Source organism: Chrysemys picta, chromosome 8, assembly GCF_011386835.1.
Source record: "Chrysemys picta bellii isolate R12L10 chromosome 8, ASM1138683v2, whole genome shotgun sequence".
NCBI classification, from domain to species: Eukaryota; Metazoa; Chordata; order Testudines; family Emydidae; genus Chrysemys; species Chrysemys picta.
The window spans coordinates 5,721,519-5,734,702 of record NC_088798.1 but is presented as its reverse complement, the minus strand read 5'-3'; the positions used below and the strand labels follow the sequence as shown (position 1 = coordinate 5,734,702).

The 13,184-nt window shown below is 49.6% G+C and overlaps 1 protein-coding gene across 8 annotated transcripts in view; it reads left to right on the top strand.

The window, feature by feature from the left end:
* The window catches only part of MOB3C (MOB kinase activator 3C), a 48,173-nt gene that overhangs the window by 19,343 nt on the left and 15,646 nt on the right, over positions 1-13,184 (top strand). The window lies entirely within an intron of this gene.

Sequence of the window (13,184 nt, the reverse complement as noted above, 5' to 3'; positions counted from 1 at the left end):
GGAGCCTGCCTTAGCCCCGCTGCACCGCCGGTGTTAGTGGCGTAAAATCTCCTGGTTTGGCTGCAGTAGCCTCTGGGAGATAGGGCCTGATTCCGGGAGACTCCTGGAGAAACCAGGAGGGTTGGCAACCCTACTGCCAGCGAGGCCATCAGTTGGCCTGAGTAGCAGCACGACCCCCAAGTCATCCCAGAACCACTCTGTACTGGGCCGTTCCTGGGTTTTTTCAGTGGTCCAGTTGCCAGCTATTTTCCACCCGCACCACTGTGTCCTAGTCAGTGCCATAGAAGCACCTGCCGTTCTGCAGAAACCCGCTGGGGTTCAGAGAGTTATTGACAGACCTCCAGGAACAGGCAGAATGTTCTCACGTTCAGAACCCCGCTCCGGAGTCTCACAGACAGACATGGAACTGGCTGTGGTGGTTTGTGGACGTTCTTTCTGGTTGAGAGTAAGAGACTATGGATCTGAATCCACTGAGCCCTGCGAGGTGGATCTACACTGCACTTAAACAACCCCTTAGCTCAAGCCTGAGTCAGTTGGCACGGGCCAGTCGCAGGTGTCTAATTGCAGAGTAGACACTCGCTGAAAGGCTGGAGCCTTCCACAGTCACACGCCATTGTCAATACTTCCCCAGTTAATTACTCTGACAAGCTGAGGTTAATTACTTTGTAGCTTTGGCATTTCAGAAGATGGAGCTGCCTGGGCGAAAGGGAAATGCCACGTTTATTTGTTTCTGATGAGGGCGCTTTCCTTCTATGAACTCAACAATAGAACGAGTTTGGGTGAGAAGGACAAGGCCGGGGCCGTGGAGCCACTCGGGGGGAATGAAAGCACATAAACAAAAGAAGGTGCTTGATGTGTTCTACAAAGAACCAGACCTTGTAGGGCTGAGGGATACACTGGGAATGGATCAAGGTGGTGTGGAGGGAAGGCTGAGACTACAGCTTGTCAAAAAATGGGGCGGGGGGAATCTGCAGAATTCAGAGATGTTAAAGCCAGGAGGGACAATTATCATCTAGCCTGACCTCCTCTATCACACAGGCCATAAAATCTGCAAAAACGTCTGCATCAAGCCCATCACTTCTGTTGGAGCATATCAGGGCCAGGGGATTGGCTTTAGGGTTAGCATTAGGAGCGGGCCGAGGGTCCAGGAGCCAACTACCAGAAATCAGGCCTGGTTGGAACACCAGGGGATCAGATCTGAGAGACAAGCCAGAGGGCAGGGATCATGAGTCAGTTACCAAGCCTCCAGACACCAGGAGGTCAGGATCAGAAGGCAGGACCAGGCAAACACCAGGCCAGTGGTCCATGGCAAAGTGAAGCCCAATTGTACAGACAACTACCTAGTTCCTTCTCTGGCTTAAATAGGGGCTGCAGCCCAATCAGGAGCTTGCCCAATCAGAGCAGAGGGGTGGGGCTTGTGCCCTGGTTGCGCTTCATGGGCCCTAGTCCCTGCTGCTGAGTGAGACACCAATGGAGGATTGGAGTGCGATGAAATCCTGGTCCATGTTGGGAGTTGAGACCCCTGGGGCCTGACAGAGCTATAGCAGAGTGTCCAGAAAGAAATCCAGTTTTGATTTAAAGAATTCAAGTGCGGGAGAACCCACCACAGCCCTACGAGAGTTGTTACAATGGTTAATTTCCCCCACGCTTAAATATTTGCACCTGACTCCTAGTCTGAATTCGTCTAGCATCAGCTCACCACCAGTGGGTCTGCTTACAGGATTTTTCCCTGCTGCGTTAATGAGCTGTCTCTTATCGGCGGCCTGTTCCTTGGGGAGGTTCTTGAAGACTGTGATCAAGTCACCTCTTCGCCATCTCCTGGTTATAGTAACTAGGGATTGCGTCCTTTGTCGTTTGTGTTGGCTGAGCTCCTCGCACAGCCCGGGGCTCTTTGCATCCCTCCATTTTTGCTCCCTGTGGCCACCCCCTCTATTTCAGGAACTCCTTGCAATTCCCCCCCATCTCCCCTCGGCCAGGGGTTCTGTGTACCCTCTCTTTGCATACCAAGGTCCCCTATTCTCCCCCACCCCCCATACCAGCGGCTGTGTGTGCACACCCATGCTGTCCATTCCCTTTCCCAGCAGGGGCACTGCGTGAACCCTTATTACCCTCTTCCCTCCATTGAGAGGGGCTGTTTGGGCCTACCTTCCTCCCTCTCTGCATACCAGGGGTTCCCCACCATTCCCCAATACCAGGGTCCCCCATTCGCCACTCACCTTCCCAGAGCTGGGTGCACTTCCCCCCCCCCCATTCCCCTTTCCTCCCTCCCCCTTTCTTCTTCTTGCTTCTTAACACACAGAGTGACTAGTTTGCAAACAGCCCCCGGAGTATAAAATGTTCCTGTGGTTCAGGACAACGAAGGAGTTAGCACTGTAGCAGATAGGACGGGTCGTTGGGGAGCTCACACTCTGCGTCTGTATGGCAGCCCCATAGTTTCAGATTTTGATATCCTTAGGCCCTTGCTCTGTGAGCCGTCCCACTGGCTCCCATGGAGGAAAGGCTCTGTTCGGCGTCAGTGAGTGCAGCCGAATCTGGCCCTGGATTTGCGGGTGCAGTTACATTGGGTTAGACTGTCACAACCCTGCTGTGGCCAGGCAGGGAACTAAGGTTCCCCTTCCCGCCCCAGCTCGGCCCTGCTGAGAGGGAGACTCCAGCCTGGAGAGGGGAGAGTAGGAGTTATGTATCTGATACAGCTCCCAGTGAGTGACTGCTGTGTGTGTGTGGGGGGGGGGCACGGATTGTGACAGGCCTGAGCTCCACCACTCGTCCTTAGTCCCTGGCCAGTTTAACTGGCGGGATGCATGGCAGGGGGATGAGCTACTAAAGGGAGGAAGTAACTTACTCGCTCTCCAGAGCAAGGGGAAGCAGGGGAGGAATTGTGACCTGAGCTCCCAACTCCTTCTCTGCTCTGCAGCGCCGGCCCCGTGCTCGGGACGGGATGGTACCGTTACAGCCCAGCCCTCTGAGCGCCAAGGGGCAGCTCCCTTCAGGCCAAGCTTGACGAGGGGGATAAGGGGGCACCTTGCCGTGGGTTGACCAGCAGCTGTGCCCTGGGCCAGCGCTTCCACCTAAAGAGAATACAGGATGGTTGGTGCCACCATGCTGGGGGAAGGGGGGGAGGGCTCTGCAATGGGGGATGCAGGAACCACACTGATTGGAGTCCCTGCGGGGACGGGGGGGAGACACCGGGACAGCCCAGCCTCCAGGGGCTATAGTGATCGCGTGGGGCGAATGTGTAGAATGAATCAGGGAAATCTCTCCCCCTCCCCCCGCACCAAGACAGGAGCAGCTCCACAGACGCTACCTCCCCTGGCCACTTGGTGAGGGGCAGAGAGGAAAATCCACATAGCAGTGGGTCCCCTGGCTTTGCCCCCTGCTTGTTGGTGGGTGGGGAGCACCCGCCGGAGCTGAGATCCACTAGGGCAGGGGCCCCACACCCTTCCTGCTGCCGGGATACCCTCAGGGGCTGCAGAAGCACAGGATGTCAAAGGAGCGAGGCTGCTGAGGGGTGGTGATCAGTGCATGTGACCCTTCTGTTATCTGCAGCGAGGAGGCCTTGCGCATCTGGTAGCCGGGAAGGATTTTACCGCACCCTGCTCAGCTCTTATCTTATCCCAGCGGAGGAGCTTTTCTGTGGGCTTGAGGGGAATGCTGAGCAAGGCTGGGGCGTTGCTAGAGTGAGGCCTGGCTGATCTGCTGGGCCCGCTCATGGGATGGCTTCCTTTCCCAGAGATGGCTGCTGTCACACAGTGCTAGGAGACGTGCACACACAGGAATTATTATAATTTGCATTGTGGCAGCACCTATGAGCACAGTTCATGGACCTGGATCCAATTGTGCTAGGGCCTGTACAAAAACTGAACAAAAAGACAAGCCCCCACCCCCAAGAGTTTATAATCCAAGAGTAAGGCAAGAGGCAACAGATGGATGCAGACAAACAGGAACAATGAGACAGTATGGGCTGGGGTATCCGCGTGCCAGCTGCTGCCTAACCCTTGTTGAGGTTTGTAGGCCTCACGGAATTACGTTATGTAGAAGCTTGGGTATAGGATTACTAAGGACAGTGGTGGTGTCAGTCAACAATGGAAGATCAGTTTAAAGGCTCAAGACTTGGCTACACACTCACCTTGTACTGATGTACTATGCCACTATTGTTACAGCTGTACAACTACCCCAATGTGGAGGCGATTATACCAGTATAAAGATCCTCATGCTGGAATGACTTGTTCCTTTATAAGAAGAGGAATAAATTATACTGGGAGAAGGACCTTTACATTGGTCTAACTACGGCCAGACTAGGGGTTGTACTGATACAACTATATCCATAGAAAATCAGACCCTTAACCGACCTAGTGACGCCAGTACAAAACCTGCGTAGATCAAGCCTAAAGATTGTAAAAGAGCCCTGAGCACCCTTTTAAATTCTGTCGGTGAAATTAACAAGCTTTGTTCATAGCTAAGCATCTATGTGAAGTGCTTTCTTTCTAAACACAATCTGGGCCTTCCATGCCCTTTCCCAAAGAACACAATTAACAAAACAAAACTATCGGATACTTTCCCAGTAATAAAGGGGAAAAAAAACATTTGGACGCAGTGTGATGCGATTGTAAAACCAGCCAGCTGAGAAAACAAGGAGGTTTTTTTTTTTTTTGTCTTGTCCCATCTCCTTCCAAAATTAACACCATGTATAGTTTGCAGCTGCTGTCCTGCCATTAATTTTAAGTGGTGTTTAGAAAAAAAAAAGACTTAAAGAGGAAGGGGCCGTTCTGTTAACAATAAGCTGCCAAAACGGGATTTAATAATAATAATAATTAATTCATTGTATGAATACTGTTGACTTGAATTATTCCTTTCCACAATTTCATGGGACTGATTAATAATGAAAGAACGTAATTAGTTGGCACTAGTGGTACATAGGCAGAATCCTGGCAGGGAAGATGCGTAGAATTCTGTTTCCATAATTGTGTATACTTTTGGATTGCTCTCATTTTAATGTCTTTCCCCACATTGTCCCACATGGTTTCCATGTTTTGAAGCAATCAGGGCTGTGTGTGGAAAACATATCTCCTTGAGCGTTTAAAGCACAACCCTAGGTAGGTTTCAAGTAAAACGTCCCAGTAAAGTTAAAATTAAGGTGCTAAACCCAGGGCCGGCTCCAGGTTTTCTGCCGCCCCAAGCGGCAAAAAAAAAAAAAAAAAAAAAAGCCACGGCAGCGCCATCGTGCCGCTCCACTCTTCGGTGGCAATTCGGCGGCAGGTCCTTCGCTCTGAGAGGGACTGAGGGACCCGCCACCGAATTGCTGCCAAAGACCCGGATGTGCCACCCCAATAGCGGCCGGAGTGCCGCCCCTTGGTATTGGTCGCTCCAAGCATCTGCTTCTTTAGCTGGTGCCTGGAGCCAGCCCTGGCTAAACCATTGTATTGCTGCAAGTCGCCCCTAACACCAGGGCCTTGGCCAAATATCAATTAAGGGAATTCAATTCTGAGTACTTGTATCCTTCCCAGGGTTTCAGATGGATACAGTTCTCTTCACTCCATGGCCTCACTTATTGTTGTAGTGTTCCTGAGCGCTGTTAAGCCATTGCTATGCTCCACCTCAGATATGGCTGCATTTCTGTAGAGGGGAACATGATTCTTCTAGGTGTAGGTTGTCCAGTCAGGTTGTGAAGTTTGGAAAGTGTTTTGGAATCAAAGTCACTATATATGAGGGCTTGTCCTCCAAAGTGAATTAAACTCAACTGAATTAAGGCCACCTTAATTCTGTATCAGTGTCCACCAGGGATTTATTGTGGTTTAACAAATCCCTTTTAAAAGTTAATTTGGATTCATTTTCTTGGGTAGACTAGCCCTGAATCGCTCACTCTAGTCAAAACAAATCCTGTAACGTAGGTTATGGCAGCACCATCGTGTATCATTTTAACTGTGATAGGGCAACCGTTCAGAAGGTTTTGTTCTGTATCAGGACTTTGGTTAACACAGTGATAAAAGCAGCAGGCCTGGATTTTAGAATTAGTCACCGTCTTTGTGGCTGGAATTATAATAATGGATTATTGTTATTTACATTTGCACCTAGAGGTCACAACCAAGATTGGGGCCTCACTGGGCTAGATAAGAGGGGGCCCATTACCGCTCTGCTCCATAACGTGATGCCTCTCCAATAAGCAACCCCGTTCCATGTTGATAACCAACCTCATTCCCCCCCTCAAGTGTCCTCAGTCATGATTTAAAGCTGAGTGTCTGGAAGTGGAGGGTCGGTGCTGCTGACTTTGGAAGTCAGGTTAGCTCTTTTTCAGAAGGGTCTGATTGGGGTTGGGGAAGGAGTTTAATGTCTCAGCGCTGGCTAATGAGCTGTCAGTGAGGCAATTTTATCCGTGCAGCGAAGATCAGCTGAAGGGAAAGCCTGTTAAGCATCACGCCTGACACCAGATTCGTTATAGCTGAATGGCCCTGTGTGCCTCTGGCTCGAGAAATCTTCCCCTTGTCTTCTACCAGGAAAGCTCCTCTTTCTTCTAATGAGGATGGAGAGAGAGGGAAGCTCATTTAGCTCCAGATGTCCCTGCCCCTGTGGCAAACGACGCTCCATCATTCTAGGGAGCAGCTCGGTGAAGAGCCGAGATGCGACGGCTTGAGGAGCAGACGGGCGAGTTATTTATGCAGCTCCATAAGGGGCAGAGGAGATGTGGCTCAGTGTGGAACATGCCTGGTGTTGGTGTTTTGGTCTCGCCAGGGTGCAGTGGCTGCCGGGGCAATGGCTCGGTACCCGAAAGAACATCCATCGAATTTAGATTCAGGGCAAGGGGAAGTTCAGTTTCCCCAGCTCCTTGCTGATGTGAGAAAAGAGGCGAGGCTGGCCCCCGTTGCTTTTGAACTTGCCGCTTTCCGATGCTGAGCTGCGGGTAGGAGCAGCAGGATGGTAAGAAGCCTTCAGGCCTTTGAAAATTCACAGCAGCGCATAAAGAGAGGAGGGTGGACGCTTATCAGATTTCCACCCCACTTCCTGCCCAGGGGAAGGCTTTTTAATCATCTTGCAGGCCACCATGCTGAGTGGCTCCTGTGTATCACAAACAGACAGTGCGCCTCTTTCTTTTTAAATACTTTGGCATGGTCTGTGTTAAGACTTGCTTCTGAGCATGATGGGGATATACTTTCTCCTGCATCTGGTGCAATTGCCGGTAGAAGCTAAGATTCTAGAATGACATATCCATGCTTCAGGTCATTTCCTGGCCATCTTGGGGGTCAGGAAGGAATTACTACCTCCCAGTCACAGGTGTGTTGCATGTATTTTCCCTTTCATCCAAAGCAGGGTGGCAGCAGGAATCTGGACTCGATGGGCTGGGATAGAAAATTTTGTATGATGATGATGATCCCTCTTCCTAGGACGGGGCATCGTTCTTCAGATCTTATAAAGGCTGATGTGACAGCTTATGCAGCCATGTAGCAGTGGATGAGAAGGGACAACATACTGACATGTCAGAGGAGAGCGTGACGTGGAGATTCATGGTCCGTTAGCTGAACGTCAAGCCCGTGCTCAGGAGTCTCTGGCAAATCCGGTTTGTCCGATCTGCCTGGTGTCACTGTGTCTGATCACTTGGAAACCTTTCTGTCTTATTCATCCACTGCTGCCTGTCAACGTCCCCTGCACACTCCAGATCAAAGGCAATACCCACTCCAGTGCCACATGGGCATGTGTGGGCTTGTGTGTGTGTTCATGGGGAATCATAACACGGTGACACCATGTGGCAGAAATGTGGAATAGCCTATTAGTCTTGGGCCATGGTAACTGGAGCTGATGAATTCGGCGCATGGGAGTTCATGCAAACATTTCCCCATCCCCGTTTTTGTCTCTTTGGGAGTCCATCCCTCCAGAGGGCTGGGCATTGAGCTCCACGGAACTAGCACAGGCACTACAGAAGATCAGCGGAAGAACAGTCTTGCAGAAAGCGATGGCAGAGCAATATAAATTCTTGGCCATGTGATTGTTGATCTTTTAAAGAGAAGGTTGGGAGTGAGCACACGGGAGGTGACTTTGGCTGGGAAGACATTGGCTCTGTGTTCTCAGTAGTGGACTCCTCCCTCTCCTGGTCTGAACAGGGAACTTCCATTCCCTACCCATCGCTGGTTTGGTGTCACAAAGCACTTGAGAATCTGCCCTCTCTAAATTGCCCCTTGCCCAGAGAGAATTATTCAGTGACGTAGCTCGATGGCACCTCCCTTGCCCCGGTGCATTGGGTATTCTCATGAAGAAAGGGGTGCGGTCAGAGTGTCTTTACACCCCAGTGGTCCCCGGCTGCTGGAATGTCCCCTCAGAGCTGTTGGCAGCCAGATGTAAGTTAGAGCAGCCCTGAGGCTGCTCTAAAGCACTCATAAGTCTGGATTGGTTCCTGGCCAGCCCTGGAACCCAGAGTGGTGTAAAGCAACCTTTCCCACTCCCTTTGGTCCTGCCCCAAGTGTAAACGCAGCCAGAGCAAAGACTCTAGTCCTCTTGACAATGCTAGCTCTGGGAAACCGAGTTTATTTCCCACCCCAGCCCCCCGACCTGCTTTTACCATGTGCTCCGATTTTATAAGCACTGCCCCACTGGTTGTTTGCAGCATAAACTAAAACTGGCCAGTTGGATCAAGTTTCTTCCTTTGGTCGGAAAAGGGATCAGGGAAGCAGGATGCATAACCAGCACTAGGTCACAAACACAGAGCGGCAGCATTCGCTGCTTCCTTCACCACAGCCCCTTGCTGAGTCCCTGGCGGTGTTCTGAACACCTTGCGTCTCTGGAGCAGAGGGTATTTCCCAGTGGTAATGCTGAAAACACACACTCCTTAAAAAATCACTGGCCGTGACGGATCCTCTTTATTAAGGGGAGGGATGCTGGCTGCTGCTTTGTTGTTTTCCAGCCTGATCTTAGTCTGCTGGGGCCATGATGTTCTTCCTTCCCTCTGTTCGCAGGAACAGCAGCTCTGCCTCCAGATCTCCACCATTTAGGGCTTTTACTTGATCAAATGCGGACGTCAGTGGAAGACTCCAACAGCCTCAGTGGGCTTTGGCTCAGGCCCAAAGAGAGCCCCAGTTCACCTAGACCCTCCAGGCTGCGGGGAAACCGAACAAGCTGCTTGCTTGCTTTGCTATTATAGAGGGCAAAACTGCTCACCTCATGGAATCACCTCACGGCCTTGTCCCCCAGCAGACAGGCAGGGGGGCCCTGTCTTGATAGTTAAAGGTTCAGGACAAAGGGAACAGATTCCTAGCCACACATACAGATTGCTAGCCTGGGGCAGGCCCAGGCCCTAGCCACATCTTCCCTTTAAAGCACTAAAGATGGAAACTAATGCCTTTGATCTGACTGTTTAATGGGCCAGATCCTGATACCTTGACTGAGTTTTTTTTACTCTGACCAGATCCCGTTGTCCCCAATGCAAGGTTTGTATTACTGTGAAATAGACCTCGGGGTGTGGTTTGGTTTCCTCAGAGGCAGAATTTCATATATCTCAGCTACATTGTTAGCGCCCTCAGTCTCCAGGCAAAATCGGGGCCTCACTGTGCTAGGGGCTGTACAAACACATAGTGAGGGACAGTCCCTGCCCCAAGATCTTACACTCTTGGTAAAGCAGGATTCTTAGCCCTGTTTTACAGCTGGGGGGCGGAGATGAAGGGACTTGCTGCTGGTTATACATAGTCTGTGACCGAGCCAGGAACAGAACCCAAAGCTCTGGAGTTCCCATCCATTACCTTAACCACAGGCCAGTCCTATAATCCTCTCCAGTCAATTTAATCCTTTACTGTCCACACGATAGTTTAGTTTTCTCAGTTAGATATTCACTGTTGACCCACCTTCTATGAAAGCAATAAAAGACTTGATGCAAAATCCCAACCGCGCCTTTTCTTATTGATAATCTGCCGTGGCAATCCTGTCTCATATTCTAGCAAAAGGGTAAAAAACAAACAACAAACCCGAGGGCTGAGTGTGTTTTAGTTAAAGAAAACAGAGCAGAATTTAGCCCGGTATCTGTGAAAATCAGGTGTAATTCCATTAAACCCAGCGGAGTCTCTCCTGATCTACACTAGCATAAGTGAGATCAGAATCTGGTCCGTTGGATCTATAAATGACATGAATACTATGCAGCTTTTAAAATCAGTGTATGGGAAGGGGACCCCCTGTGGTGGTGTGCTTAGTCGTTATGTTTCCGATAGTTTGCAGAGCTTAGGGGTAACTATGCTTTTGGAAACAGACTGTAGTCTGTCTCTCTCCTCTTAAGTACATCTCGGATTTAGCCCAGCGGTGGCATTGGCTGCACTCTGAGTTTTGGCCTCTGAAGTGCTGACTTTTGTGAATGGAGGATTATGGAAAAATCTTTTATCTTTTTTTTTTTAAATCTCTCTTGCTGAAGAACCCAGCAGTTTCCCAGGAGGATAGCAAGCAGTCAGTGCTGCTTGAAAACAAAGCTTAAGAATTCCTTTCTGAAGAAGTTGCCTAATTCTCTGTCAAGTCTTAGCTAGGAAACTGCTTTAAAAGCAAAGAACAGTGATTTTAGCGTGGAAAGAGATGGACAAGTATCTGTCACAGAACACAGCGCCGGTAGTAGCTACTGTCAAGCAGACGTTATTATGAATAGACCTGGTCAAAACTCAAGATTTCCATTTCATGGGACATTTTGCCATTTCAAAATTTGTTTTCATTCCAAACCAATATTTTCAAAACTTCCCAGCAAACAGAATTTTTGAAAAATTCAGTTGTGGGAAATTTTCATCTATGTCCTCCTCTTCCGAGACTTGCGATGGTATCTTTGAGTGAGGCAGACACTTTTCAGGTGGGAACAAGGCTGAGATCAGCCAACCTGTTTTACCACCGACTGGTAAACATTTAGTAACTACCAAGCTAGGCTGGATTTGACCCGGAATCCTGTAGGTGAAATTCACTAGATCCCCTGAGCCTCTGAGAGGAGGTTGAGTTGTGGGTCAGGGAGAAAGGGTAGATCTGGATTTTCAAAACAGGTCCTCTAATCTTCAGATGGAGCCAACTTTTTCAACTGGTCCCTATTTAACACCGCCTAGTCCCATTTCCTCTATCTAGCACGCTTTGGCTGCGAGAGCCGGTCAAAACGAAACCCAAACCGTATCACCTTGACCTCTGCATCCAGGTCCAAACTTCATGACTTGGGCCTGCCGTGGTCACTGGACTCACCAAGATCCAACCAGGACACTTTTCCCACGGTTAAATAGTAGAGCTTGATGCACTAATACACAGAGCACTGCTGGACAGCGGTGAACGTGGCTGTAACTAACACGTGCTCGTTCATCTCCAGTGACGCACCGGGAATTCATCGGAAAATCATCGGAAGAAGCTGCGTTGTGCAGATGCAACTCTGCTGAGATGTCTTTAAACGCCAATCTGTGCTCATTAGGCTGGGTGGCTTTATTGATTAAACAGCTCTTGCTACTTTTCCAGGCAGGGGTGACTTCAAAGGGGGGGGGGGGACGACACCCAGCATAGCCCACTTGAAAGCATAGTGCAGAAAACCAATGCCTGGCTGCTGGCACTTTCTCAGCGAGTCGTTGAAAGTAGTGCCTAAGAGTGAGCTGAGGTGAAAGAGCACCGTTAATGGAGCTCTTATGTTTATATCTTATAAAGCCTGGTTATACAGATCAATCTTTGGCGTGGAGCTTGTTTTCAGACATGGTTAAATGTGTATAATAGGGCAGGGGGGGCTGGGGCTGGAATTGGAATGGGTTTAGTTGCACCGCCCGTCGGCCAACCTGCCACGCCGAGATTTCCGTTCTGCGAAGCGGCTGCCGCTCCAGAGCCTCTTCTCCATGGTCCCATGTAACTTCCATTGCAACTGCTGGGCAAAGGCCTGGCACAGTCTGACGGATTAAATGTAGCACTAGAATCCAGGAACTTCTGTGGCATAAACCCATGACAGCCACTGACTCGCTGGGTCGCCTCGGACAAGTTTAGCTGAACCTTCTGAGTTTGAGTCTAGCTGTGTCTCTGCAGGCTTGTATGGTGGGGGGAGTGGGATCCTTTCTCCCAGCCCGCAGTACATGGGCAGCCAGACTCCTGGAGTTAGCACCCCTTCCGGCCAAGGTGCATTTGAGCGGAATAGCTGGATAGGGCACCTGCATCAAGGTGACATAAGAACTGCGGCTGTGTGCCCCTTGGAGGCATTATTATTTGTATTCCCCTAGCACCTAGAAGCCCCAACTGAGATCAGGGCCCCATTGTGCTGCACATACTTCTACACTGCAACTGGGAGCGTGCTGCTCAGTGCAGGTAGACAGACATCCGCTAGCTCGGCTCAAGCTAGCACGCTAAAAAGAGCCACGTAGCCACGTGAGCACAAACCTGCCTGGAACCTCTGCGTGCATATTCGGGTGGCTAGCCTGAACCACTGCCTGTGCTACCCCGGACGACACTACTATTTTATTGTGCTAGTTTGAGCAGCTGCAGCGGAGACGTACTCCGGCTGAGACGCAGCCCCTGACCTAAAGAGCTAATAATGTAAATAGTCAAAAGACAGGCGCGTTTTCAATTTTGGATGAAAAGGTGGCGGCACAACAAAATATTGTCATTTTAAAGCCTGCAACCAGCTTTAATACTGCACGCCTGTCATAGGAATTTGGGAGGATTCATTAGCTAATGTCTATTAAGAGCTTTGATGGTTGTTATTGTTACTGATAATTATTTGTATTACAGTAGCACCTATGGGGTCCAATCAGGGCTCAAGGCTCCATTGTGCTAGGCATTATGCATACCTTCCGTGAAAAGACAGCCACCGGGCTAAAGAAATTACAGTCTAAGACCCCGAGCCGGCAAACACTTACGCACGGGCTTAACTTTATGTAGGTGGAGCTGACGGAATTTTTTTTTACTGAAAAATTTTCCCGTTGGAAAATGTGGCTTTGCCAAGATTGGAATTTTCTGCCGGAAAAATGTTGATTGGATGAAATTTCCCAGTTGGGGGAAGCAAAACAAAGACCTGCATTTTGAATGGCCACTTGAAAACGAAGCCAAAACATTTCATGTTGACATTTTGTAAAATTTTTGTTTGCGTCTAAAATGTGGTAATTTGCCATGTTGATCTTTCCAATTAAAAACCCTTTTTTGGGGTCTTTTTTCACGTAGCAAAATGTTTTAATTCCGATTCAGAATGGAAAGTCATTTCAAAACTTCTCACAAAAGAAATATTCTGTTTC